Source organism: Pinus tabuliformis, chromosome 5_2, assembly GCF_031772625.1.
Source record: "Pinus tabuliformis cultivar Carrire ecotype Pingquan chromosome 5_2, CPIR1, whole genome shotgun sequence".
Classification (NCBI taxonomy): Eukaryota; Viridiplantae; Streptophyta; class Pinopsida; order Pinales; family Pinaceae; genus Pinus; species Pinus tabuliformis.
In genome coordinates this window covers 1,059,311,316-1,059,324,548 of record NC_142306.1, presented here as the reverse complement: position 1 = coordinate 1,059,324,548, position 13,233 = coordinate 1,059,311,316, and positions in this window count along the sequence as shown.

Below are 13,233 nucleotides of genomic sequence, written 5' to 3'. Positions count from 1 at the left end.
ATTTTTTTTACAGTATATTGCTAGAAGTATTTTTTTTACAGTACACAGATTTTACAATGCATTCATTCATATCCATTGTGGGAATAGTTCTCACTGGCAAGGAGAAGTATCCTGAGTGGTCCTGGATGATAAAACACACCCTCATTTTCAATGAGTTGTGGAAATGAGTGTGTGTTGGAGACGGATACAAAGAGCCAGAACAACCTACCTCAGACAAAGAGTTCACCATTTGCGAAAATAAGAACAACAAAGCCTATGCATTAATTGCAGCATCTGTAAGTGAAGAGGTGAGTTGCCATATTTCGCCATTTTCAACTGCTTTCGAAGCCTTACAAAAGCTGAAAGAACTCTATGACTCACATTCTGTACTTGAAGTTGTTCAAATCATGATTAAACTCTTCACTCTTGAATTACAAAATAATGATCCTCTTGCTCTTCCATCCAAAGTAAAATCTATAATGCATGATATCAAAGCAACTAAGGTTGAATTGGATATTCCTCTTATCACTTTTCTTAAGGCACTTTATCCTAATTACTCCAATTATCTTAAGTCATTGCAAGCAAATTAAAATCTCAAAGATATTGCCTTTGACTCTCTTGTGAAAAAATTTGCTTAAAGAGAGAAAGCTTTTGGAAAGAAGATAGCCCCTGAATCTTCTGAAGAGGCTATGTGCCTTGCTCATAAAGAAAAGAATCTTGCCCAAGATTCTTCCAGAGGAAGAGGTGGTCGAAGAGGAAGAGGAAGATATTTCAGAGGCAGGGGGGGCAGACACTCTCAAGGAGAAAAGTCAGATTTGCACTGCATACGTTGCAAAAAGAATGGATCACATGATGCCTCTACATGGAGGTTATCTTGGGACAAAATTGAGTAGCAAAGAAACCAACAGAAAGGTAAAACTAATGACATAGACAAAGGTAAAGCACCTGAATCCGCTCATTATGTTGTGGCACAATGTAATATTGGAGTAAATGAAGATTTATTTAATGCTTCACTTGCTTCTTGGAAAAATGATTGGTTGCTTGATTCAGGAGCAACTTGCCACATGACTCATAGAAAAGATTTTTTTGAAGAATTTACTGACAATGTTGATGGAGCAGTATACTTTGCAGACCAATCAAAACTCAAGCCATCAGGGCTTGGCACAATCAGGCTCAAATTGCCTGGTCTTCCAGACTTTCTTCTGCATCATGTTCTATATCTCCCACAACTGAAGAGAAACTTGCTGTCCTTGGTCCACATCCACCAACAAGGTCACTCCATTCATATGTTTGATGGCAAGCTTGAGGTGAGAAAATCATCTGACCACTCACTTTTCATGAGGGGAATAGAAGAAGAAAGGCTTCTCAAGCTGCAAGGTACCTCTGCTCGTGCACAACATTTCTCATACAACTCTCATTATGAAGAAGGTACACTTCCATCAAGTTTATTATGGCATGCTAGATTTGGACATTTGAACTATGATAGCCTTCGCTTGTTGAAGAAAAATGGTGTTGCTGGTTTGCCTACAATTCCTAGGAAACTTAAGCAATGTGATGCTTGCATTCTAGGAAAGCATAGCAAACAATCTTTTCATGATTCACATTCAAGAGCACATAGAAAACTTGAACTCATTCATTCAGATTTATGTGGTCCAATGCCTATTCCTTCTGCAAATGGAAATAAATATATGATGACATTTATTGATGACTACACCAGAATGTGTTGGGTTTATTTATTAAAGAACAAATCTGATGCTTTTCAAACATTCAAGAACTTTCATAAATGGATTGAAAATGATGCACAATCTCATATTGGCTCTATTCGCACTAATAATGGAAAAGAATACACTTCAAATGAATTTGAAAACTATCTTCGCCAACATGGGATCAAACATCAAACAATTGTGCCTTATAATCCCCAACAGAACAGTGTAGCTGAAAGAATGAATAGGACAATCTTAAATATGGTGTGCTCCATGATGTTTTCCAAAAATGTAAAATTGATGTTTTGGGCTGATGCAGTTCTATGTGTTGTATATATAAAGAATAGATGTCCATCTAATACTATTAGAAACAAGACTCCCTATGAAATGTGGTATGGGCACATTCCTTCGGTAAAGCATCTCAGGGTCTTTGGTTCCAACTGTTATGCCTTGATACCAAAGGTACATAGAAACAAACTCAGTGCAAGAAGTTGTAAGTGTATCTTCCTGGGGTATTCAAACACCTCCAAACCATATCGTCTCTATGATGAAGTTAATAAAAAGTTTATTGTATCTAGAGATGTAATCTTTCTTGAATCATCCAAAACTGACAATGTTGTTGAGTGGCAACTTGATCGCTTGGATAGATTCGCAAATGAAAAATCATTTCAAGAATTTGATAATTAGATTCCACATCTTAAGGGGGGATTCCTGTACTAGATCAACCCGTGGAATGTTCTTTTGAAGCACTTTCTCCCCCGCTTGAAACTCCAACAACGGATGATGCTTTAAGTGATGTGATTGATAGAATTGGGAGACTCAATCAACGGAGCAGCCTGGACCATCTGAGAAAGGTCCCCTAAAGTGGCTGACAAAGACACTTGAAAGTGTTCATCCCGATGAGGTTGGAAAGACAGGAACTAGAAATTCAAACCGGAAAAATGGAGGTGATGTAGATGACTTTGATTCACTTGTTGATATGGATGTTTCTTATGATTGTGAATTGAATTTGTCTACAGATTTCGAATCAACTTCCTTCAAAGAAGCTACTTCTCATGATGAATGGAAAGAAGCGATGCAAAAGGAGTATGATGCCCTGATAAGGAATGGCACTTGGAAGCTGGTTGATCCTCCATTAGGAATCAAACCAATTGGTTGCAAGTGGGTCTACAAGAGCAAGTATAAAGCTAATGGCTCACTTGACAAGCAAAAGGTCAGGCTTGTGGCAAAAGGTTTTGCACAGAAGGAAGGGGTCGATTATGAGGATACTTTTTCCCCCACAACAAAATGGGCTACCATCCAGACACTCTTTGCTCTAGCAGCTCAAAACAGTTGGAAAGTCCATCAAATGGAAGTAAAAACCGCTTTCTTGAATGGAGATCTAAAAGAGAATGTTTTTATGTCCCGGCCTGATGTGGTGAATGGACATGAACATAAAGTATGCAAACTTGTGAAATCCTTGTATGGCCTCAAACAAGCACCGCGAGCCTGGTATGAAAAACTAACTGAGCATCTTCTGAAACTTAATTTCAAACATTATGATCTTGATGATGCAACTTTATTTGTCAAGAAATTTGGCAAAATAGTTGTATATCTTGTGGGATGATCTTTTGATGACAGGGAACAATGAAAGCTACATTGCATCCATAAAGAAGGAATTGAGGAAATGTTTTGAAATGACTAATTTGGGCTATGTTCATTACTATCTTGGTATTGAAGTAACTCAACATCCTAAGTCCATATTTATTTCTCAAAGAAGTACATTGGAGATCTGTTGAACAGATTTGGCATGACAGAATGCAATCCTCTTACTACTCCAATGGAACAAAACTTAAAGCTCACATCCATTGAAGGAAAAGAATTTGAGGATCCAACAAAGTATAGACAGCTTGTAGGAAGTCTCAACTACCTAACTACTACCAGACCAGACATTTCGTTTGTTGTTGGAATCCTCTCCAGGTTTATGCAAAAGCCTCGTGAGGGACATTGGTCTGCTGCAAAAAGAGTTCTAAGGTACTTGAAGGGAACTCAAGACTTTGGAATCAAGTATACACAGGTGGATGACTTCAACTTGACTGGATACTCTGATTCAGACTTCGATGGAGACAAAGAAACTGGGGTATCTACTTCATGATATGCTATGAGTCTTGGATCAGGAGTTGTCTCCTGGAGATCAAGTAAACAATCAGTTCCAACAGATTCCACAACAAAAGCATAATATGTGGCAACAGCTGAGGCAACAAAAGAACTTGTGTGGCTCAAGAAAATTCTTGAAGATTTGCAGGTAAAACAACTACAATCAACTCCACTCATGATTGACAATACCTCGGCAATAAAATTGGCCAAGAACCCAAAGTTCCATGATCGAATGAAGCACATCAATACTAAATATCATCTAATTTGACATCATGTTGAGGCCAAAACAATCCATCTCCACCATTGTTCCACTAATGAGCAAATTGCAGACATATTCACCAAAGCACCTGGAAGAGAAAAGCTTGAAAGATTCAAAACGATGCTTGGACTCACCAACATCCCTTCAGATTAAGGGGTGGAATGTTGACACCTAATCATCAGGATTGGGTAAATAACTGAAATTGATGTAAATAAATAATAGAGAATATGAATAGTCACCGGGAGATGAAATGAACAATCTCTCCCTCATGTATATAATAAAGACCAACCTGAATGAATATCAACGAATTCTTTTTGAGGAGTTACTGCTTGGTATGACAGAATCCATATGAAACTCAATACTGTCAGTGCCTTCTAATGTATACTTTTCCTTATCACCAATCTCTACATGTATATCCCTAGGCTCCATGTTCATGTTGGTGAATATGTCTCAAGATCCCGTCATGTGATGAGATGTTCCTCTATCCACAAAATAGGCACCTCTCGTGACAGTTACAGAAAGGCATGGCACCAAGATAATTTTTATTCGAACTTTTCAACCATGTTATCCATTTGTGCAGTGGCTCCTGTCGCTATCTTTCCCTTACCCTTCTTCTTATCTAGAAACTGATTGGAAAAATGCCTAAACTTGTGGAATTTAAAGCACTTGACTTTTCTCATGTCCTTATCCTTTTTATTATGTGAAGGTCCTCCTCCAATCTGGTTTATTTTTCCTTCCCTTTGCTCTTTTTCATTTATATAGCAAGAGTAAGCTCATCTTTCTCCTCAGTACCCTTTCTCTATCCTCCAATCAATGAGTTATCCTAGATCTCCTTCTGGATGAAGTCATCTTATAACCAACTCCAATCAAGAAGTTGTTGCGTAGCAAGGATCCCATCTACAAATGTAGTCCAATGCTTAACACAACCCTTAAAAGCAAATTACACCATCTCTGAATCAATCATAGTTTCCCCAATAGCTGCAATCTCATCATGAGCATGTTGGATCCTCGTGAGGTAAGATGTTACGGTCTTAGATCTGTTCATCCTGATGTTGTTTAATTTCTCCCGCAACACCATTGTCTTGTTTTCATTTATGTTGTGATAAAGATCGATCAAATCTACCCATATATCATGTCTGGTGTCCTTCCATGATATGTGAGGAATTATGTGATCCCTCATACCATCCAAAATTATACACCTTACTTTCATATCTTTGATATTATGCTTCATTGCAAGGCTTGGATCTGAAGGAACTTGAATGTTTCTGTTCACGAGATCCCACAAACTATTTATTTTCGAAATCATGGTAATTCACTCTTTCCAGGGAATGAAATTAGCAACCCCATCTAACCTATCTTCATATCTCAAACTACTTACTTATGCCATCTTCATAAATCGACAATGGTCACAAAACCCACGGGGGCTTCACTAGGGAAGCAATACCATACCATGTGCATTCATATTGGGGGATTTATATTGTAGAAAAAATGACATAATGTATTGTGGGATATATAGGGGATAAAGGGTTTTTATATTGGCAAGTAAAAAAATGGAGCTCAAAGTTAATGAAAAAATATAAAGGGGTATAAAAAAATGTTAATGAAAAAATGGATACCTACAATATCTAGTGAATGTAAGGGTTTTTAAAATCCGGATGGTGTATTGGGTTTGTATTGGTAGGGGGTTAAATAATATGAGTTTTACATATATTCACCAATACATAGTCAAATTAAGGGTATTGTTTAATATGCCACGAACGCACGTGATATGAATACGTTCATTAAGTGAAGCCCCCGTGACAAAACCCATATATTCACCAATACATAGTCAAATTAAGGGTATTGTTTAATATGCCACGAACGCACGTGATATGAATACGTTCATTAAGTGAAGCCCCCGTGACAAAACCCAACTACAAAATTTTAATTTTTTTAGTTGTAGTAAAAAAGAGAAACTCGTTACTACAAACCCTAGTGATTTCAAATCTCTCTCACAGAGTTATCTAGAAAGTTATGATATTATTTTAAATCTCCTAATACCATCCCATATTTATTTTCTCATGAAAATTATTTATTCCCAACCATTTATTTAATTAAAAAAATATATCATGAATTACTAAAAAATAACATCATTGATATTTTAACATCTAGAAATATATGCAACAAAAAAAAATCAGAGAGATCAATCTCACATTGAAATAAAAATAACTCACCCATGACAATTCTTTGTCATTTATTAATATGGAAAATTAGGGTTTTAACCCATAGGGAATTTAAAAAGAAAAATACAGTGACTGGAACCTACAACTTAACCCCACTAGACTAATTCGGCCCATGGAAAATTGGCCAACTGGAAATCGACCTCTGAAGAAATTTAGCATGAAGAAAATTGACCCACCTCTCACCAAAAAATCGACCTCCCCAACAATTGCGCCTCATTCTCACTTCAACGATTTTGCCTCTCCAATTCCCAACAAATAAGCCTCCTAGAAACTCCCCAAAATTATACTTGTATTCTTCTTCCTCCTCCTCAGTTGACCTAAGCCTCATGCTCTAGAGAATTCACTCTCTTCTTATTGAGAAACTCACTTTCCCAAAAATGTTGTAGTTGCCTCTTTCTCTTATGTTCTATGTCCTCACCTGTTCACTAGGCTTCTTTTATTGTCTTCATTAAGCCCAAATCTGTAACCCCGATCTCCCTTCTAAAATATCTTGGAGATCAATGGTTGAGATTATTTATAAGTCACTTAAATAATTAAATTATTTATCCTTCGAAAATGACTTAATAATCCACAATAAGTAATTTACTTTAATTATTGTACTATTCCTAAGTTAGACTTAGGAATGAAGACACAAATCACTTACTCCACTAAGTAAGCACCTAAAGAGGTAATAAATCAGATTCCACATGCTAAGACACTAAGCCTATGCAAAAGACATTCGGAAGCTACCAAAAGCTTCAACATATATAAGTCATTAATTTGCTCCATACCGTCTTTTTTTACAAATTTATTAACATTAGCAGTGTCTTACTTAATGCATTGTCAACCTTATTCTCCTTCTCACACTTATGTGTAAACATGAATGGGACACTTTTAATAAACTTGACCTATCTCAAACACCTTTGATCTAGCTTCATCTAGTTGTTAATAAACTTAAATGCTTGACACCTACATAATAGAATTAAACACAAAATCAAAAGTTCATTATGTCTACATACTCCACTAGAACCCCTCCACTTTCATACACTTATTCATCAAGGCACATATCTCACTATGTCATCTTATGATTTCCTATAAAATTTTGCAATGCCATGAAATCTCATTACCTCAACGACATTGCAAAGTATGAGAAAATCTAAAGTCACCTTCACCTTTTCTAAATCCACACCTAATATGTCTTTGGAAAATCATGAGCCTAAGGTGCACCAACTCTCCCTTAAAGAATTCACATAGATATTCAAGTTACCACGTCATTGGTCCTTCCTTGGTGCTTCAAACATTATCCTCAATTATTACATATGTTTTTTTATGAGCTTATTGAAAATTAGAATCTCATCCAAATAAACTAGCACAAACTTTCCAATATACAATTATAATACCTTTGTTTTTTTATCCAGGTGGATATTGGTGGCCACTCGCCTATTTCACTTGGACCCCCATCGTTTTTTCTTTTTCAGTTTCCTTAATTGTAACACACCTTACTATTTTTGGTAGTTTTTCGGGTCCTAAACTTCCAGAGCCGTTTTTAGGGACTAAAATGCAATTTTAGGGAAAATAGAGAGACCGAAAAAGTACCAAACGAGTTCATCAAATTTCTTTTAGCCAACTCTTTGAGATCTTCAAAATGAGGTATTATGATAGCCAAACAGAGATCATATGCCAAAGATACGACCCCGGGAAGATGATGTACCAATTAACCCAAACGGGGCCCACAATTTTGGTGCTTCATCTCATAGGGTTAGGTTTTTGGATTTTTAGGGTTTTCCATTGTTTCTTAATAATAAATAGGCCTTTGAGCCTCATTGTAATATAGTTCAAAGCCATGTAGTTGCCACATCTTTTCTCAGAGATAAGTTACCATGGCCTGAGCTAGTTTATTTTTATTTTTGTATGTAAGCATATTTCAATTCTTTGATATTAATTAAATGAAGTTTTATTTCTGTTGCATCTCTATGTATATGGGTATTTCTATATTTTGTTGTGTTCCTGCATAAGTCCAGATCATTGGTATCAGAGCGATCTTCTCTTTCTCTGTTTTTATTTGCATGTCCCCAACGAGGTCAGGGTATAAAGAGTTAGGGCTCGATTTGGTTGAACCTTTGCAAGACCAACCTCGACAACCTCCCATGGTGGAAGAAAAGAAAGACGAGGGGGCAGGAGATCCTTTCAAAATACTGCTCGAGGAAGCCCTCGAGCAACAAAGGAACATGATGATGGATAACTTTGCCCAGATCCTTCGATGACTACCCACATGCGACACATCTTCATCCAACAACCACTCTGGAGGTGCCACTCCTTTTAAGGTACAAGTTAACTTTTATATTCCCATATTTGAGGGCTAGATAGATGCAAACATCGTAGATAAATGGTTAAATCTGTTGGAAGGATATTTTTCAGTTCATGACTTTTCCAATTGGGAAAAGATTACTTTTGAACTTCTCAAAGCCGCCCCACACGTTAAGCACTGGTGGGAAACCTACTGTGAACAAAAGGACAAGAGGGAATCCTCACTGTTTTTAGCTACACCCACTTGGAATTCTTTCTGATACACCATCAAGGAACAATATTACCTTGTTGGGAGCTATGAAGATAAATAGATAAAGTGGACCACGCTACGACAACGAAGGTACCAAAATGTGCCGAAGTTTACAATTTTTTTCCATACCCTTCACACGAAGTTGGGTATCAAGGATTTTGAGTGGCGTTTGGTACTCAAGTACCACGACTGTGTACACATGTACATCCAAGATGAGATGAAGTTCTTGGACATCTCCTCGCTTGACACGGTGTACTGATGCACTGTCAAGATTGAGCATAAGTGCAAACAGAAGAAGCAAGACTTTGGATCTATGAATCTGAAATAAGGAAAATACGCCCCCATACCACAGAGAAAAGGACAAAGCCAAGGTGGGGCAACCTAGGACAATTCGCCAAAGCCATAAGCAAAGAACAACACCACGAAGACAAATAAGGACACAAGAAAATGGTGTGAGTTCCATAAGATCTCCACTCACAACAAAAGTTAGTGTCGGGCCAAGCAGTCATTGGTGGCTGAGCTGAAGGCTTTTGAATCAGATGCATGTTCTTACTCTGAGTCGGAACCCGACAAGGGGAATGAAAAAGGGAAGCAAATCATTGACACGGAGCCCAGTGCCACCGTGGCCACCACTAAGATCCAGAAGAATGATCCTGAAGATTCAGAGGAGGGGGAATGCCTCTTCCACTCACAAATGTGGGTGAAGGGTTCTCCACTGCAGTTCATTATCGACAACGGGAGTCAAAAGAACCTCATTTCAACAGAGATTGTGAAGCGGTTGGGCATACCAACTACAACACATCCGTAGCCGTACACCATCGAACGACTTCACCAAGGACGAGATCTTCGCATCAGCCAATAGCGCCACCTTCCCTACAACATCAAGCCCTTCACAGATGAGGTAGTGTGTGATTTTTCTCCTCTTGAAGTTTGTGATGTATTATTAGGACAACCATACTTTTGGAAGCGACATGTTGTATATGATTCTAGACCTCGCTATGTGATTATTACTTTGGGCGATAAGTTGTACAGGATACCAGAGGTAGCCTCACCTACCGCCATCTCTTTGATCACTGCAAAGCAATGCAGTAAGATCATTTCCCAGACTAGGAAATTTGTTTTCGTTATGATTTTCCCTCACGGCAAGAAGAAGGTTGTGGCCACGACTTCTAGACAGAGCTCCTCTACACAACAACAACAGATGGACAAGGTCGTGGAGGAATATAGGGACATTTTCGCCTCACCTAGAGGGTACCTTTGCACTGTTAGGTCAAGCACTCCATCGATCTGACCTCGGGTGCGCTGCTACCCAATGGACCGATCTATCGATGCTCTATTATGGAGAAAGATGAGATCAAGAGGCAGATTCAAGAGTTGTTGCAGAAAGGGCACATTAGGCCAAGCTCGTCACCTTGTGGGAGCTCGATTGTATTAGTACAGAAGAACGAGGGACCTAGAGACTCTTTATTGACTATCGGGCGCTAAACAAGATCATTGTTCGGAATAGGTACCCAATCCCACAGATTGATGACCTTTTGGACTAGCTCAAGGGGGCCAAATATTTCAGCAAGATTGACTTGAAGTTTGGTTATCACTAGGTGCCTATCGAACCCTCCGATGTGTGGAAGACTGCCTTCAAATCCAAGGAGGGTATTTTCGAATGGTTGGTCATGCCTTTCAGGTTGATGAATGCCCCCGCAACCTTCATGAGATTGATGGACGACATCTTGCGACCCTTCACCAATGCATTCATGGTGGTGTATTTATATGACATCTTGATCTTCAGCCAGAGTTGGGAAGAGCACCTCCACCATATTCGACAGGTCCTTCAAACCCTGTGACAACACAAGTTGTGTGTCAATTTCGAGAAATGAACTTTTGGCATGACCCAGGTTCAATATCTGAGGTACATCATTGATGGGAAAAGTGTGCATGTGGACCCAGCAAGAATATAAGTCATTCGGGATTGGTCAGTCCCAACCACTCTAACACAACTCTGCAAATTTTTGGGTCTTGCCAATTTCTATCGTAGGTTCGTGTTAGGGTTCTCTCATATCACTTGGCCTTTAAGTCAAGTCACCAAGGGAGGAGCAAAAGAAAAGTTATTTTCTGAGTTGAAGCATTGCGTCTTCTTTGCACCAGTGTTCACATTACCAGACCCGCAACAACCATTTGAGATCGAGATAGATGCCTCTGACTATGCTATTGGTTCAGTTCTTACTCAACAGGGGCATCCAATGGTATATCACAGTGAGGCACTTTCAGACACGGTCCGAAAGTATCCAACCTATGAAAAAAGATATTTATTCGACATTGGGTGTCACACAAGTTCTAGGTGGGCGACAAAGTTTGGTTACATTGCAGAATGGGGTGCCTCACTAGGCCCCACCGCAAGCTTCGACTGCTTCGATATGAGCCTTACACCATCACTAAGGCTGCAGGGGAAAATTCTTTCAAGATCAACATTCCACCATTCCTTGGCATGCACCCAGTGTTCAATGTGGACCACCTTCAACCATACTTTCCACCATTACTAGACACATGAAGCATTACAGAACAACTCACACCAACAGAGTTAAACCCAGACTGCATGGAACAAGCCACAACTAATCAGATCATTGACACGCAGATCAAGAACACTCTCTAGCCAAAGATCCAACTGTATTGGGTTGTCAAAGCTGGCCAACTCACACACCAAGGCAAGTGGCTCACTAGGGACCAAGTTCAGCAGAAGGTTCCCCATCTCATGTAGGCACTCAACTCAATGGGGACCATTGCTTCCTAAGGGGGGAGGACTGATCCAGGTGGATATTGGTGGCCACCTTCCTATTCTAGTTGAACCCCCACTATTGTTTCTTTTTTATTTTCCTTAATTGTAGCACTTACTATTTTTGGTAGTTTTTTGGGTCCTAAACTTTCGAAGCTGTTTTGAGGGAGTAAGAGACGTTTTTAGGGAAAATAGAGAGATCAGAAAGTCCCAATTTAGTTGCCAACTTTGCTTTCAACCTCCTCTTTGAGATCTTCGAAACAAGGTATTATGACAGCCAAACGGAGATCGCATGCCAAAGTTACGACCCCGGGAAGTTAATGTACCAATTTACCCAAACGAGGCCAACAATTTTGTCACTTCATCTCCTAGGGTTAGGATTTTGGATGTTTAGGGTTTTCCATTGTTTCTGAATAATAAATAGGCCTTTGAGCCTCATTGTAACATAGTTTAGAGGCATGTAGCTGCCACATATCTTCTCAGAGATAAGCTACCGTCGCTTGAGCTAGTTTATTTTTATTTCTGTATGTAAGCATATTTTCGTTCTTTGATATTAATGAAATGAAGTTTTATTTATGTTGCATCTTTGTGTATATGTGTATTTATGTATTTTGTTGCGTTCTTGCATAAGTCCGGATTAGTCTTCAATCTAATGAAAGTACTTGATGCAATGGTCAACCCAAATGCCATAACCAACCACTTGTATAGAATGTATTTGGTATTGAATGTAGTTTCGTAATTATTTTTCCTCTCTAATCCCAACATAGTGATACTCACTCTTTAAATTGATCTTAATAAAGTATTTTGGGCACTCAATAGTCCATTAAATCATCTATCCTCAATAATGAAAACATGTATCTAATCGTGATATTATTCACCACTCCAGAGTTTGTACATATCCTCCACTATCCATCTTCCCTTATCATTATCAAAGATGGAACCACACACAAGCTCATGATTTCCCTGAGTAAGTCCTTCAACAACAACTCACTTATTCGGTGATTTAGTGCTATGTTTTTTAACAAAATCATCCTATGCACTACTCCATTCAATAATGCGATGCTTGGGATTAAACATATCACATGTGCAATGTTCTCTTTTGGTGGCATCAGATATAACAATTTATCACATGATATGTTGTTGTATGCATCGAATAATTGATTAACTTCTTTCATAATATCCTTCTTGCACTTCTTTATCTCATTGTGTTCTACTAGTTTCCATGGAAATATAACATTGCATAATTCTTTTGTCTCTTTAACCATTCTTCTAACTTTTTTGTTAACAATAATAACATGGCACCTGGTTCCTCATCCTTTATTAGCAATGACTAGAATCTCCTCCCATCATTTGTAATGTTGTAGGTATTCTTCTTCCCATCAAGTGTTATGCATGTAGCTACCATATTATCATGGTATTCTCCACACCAAGTGAGAAGCATCTATGGGAATGATCTAGCTTAGAACCTCATCTTTGTACTCTCTTATATTTGATGTAGCTATCATATTATCATGGTATTCTCCAAACCAAGTGAGAAGCATCTATGGGAATGATCTAGCATAGAACCTCATCTTTGTACTCTCTTATATTTGATGGCACCTTGCTTGTCACCAATACCTTGCTTATGCATT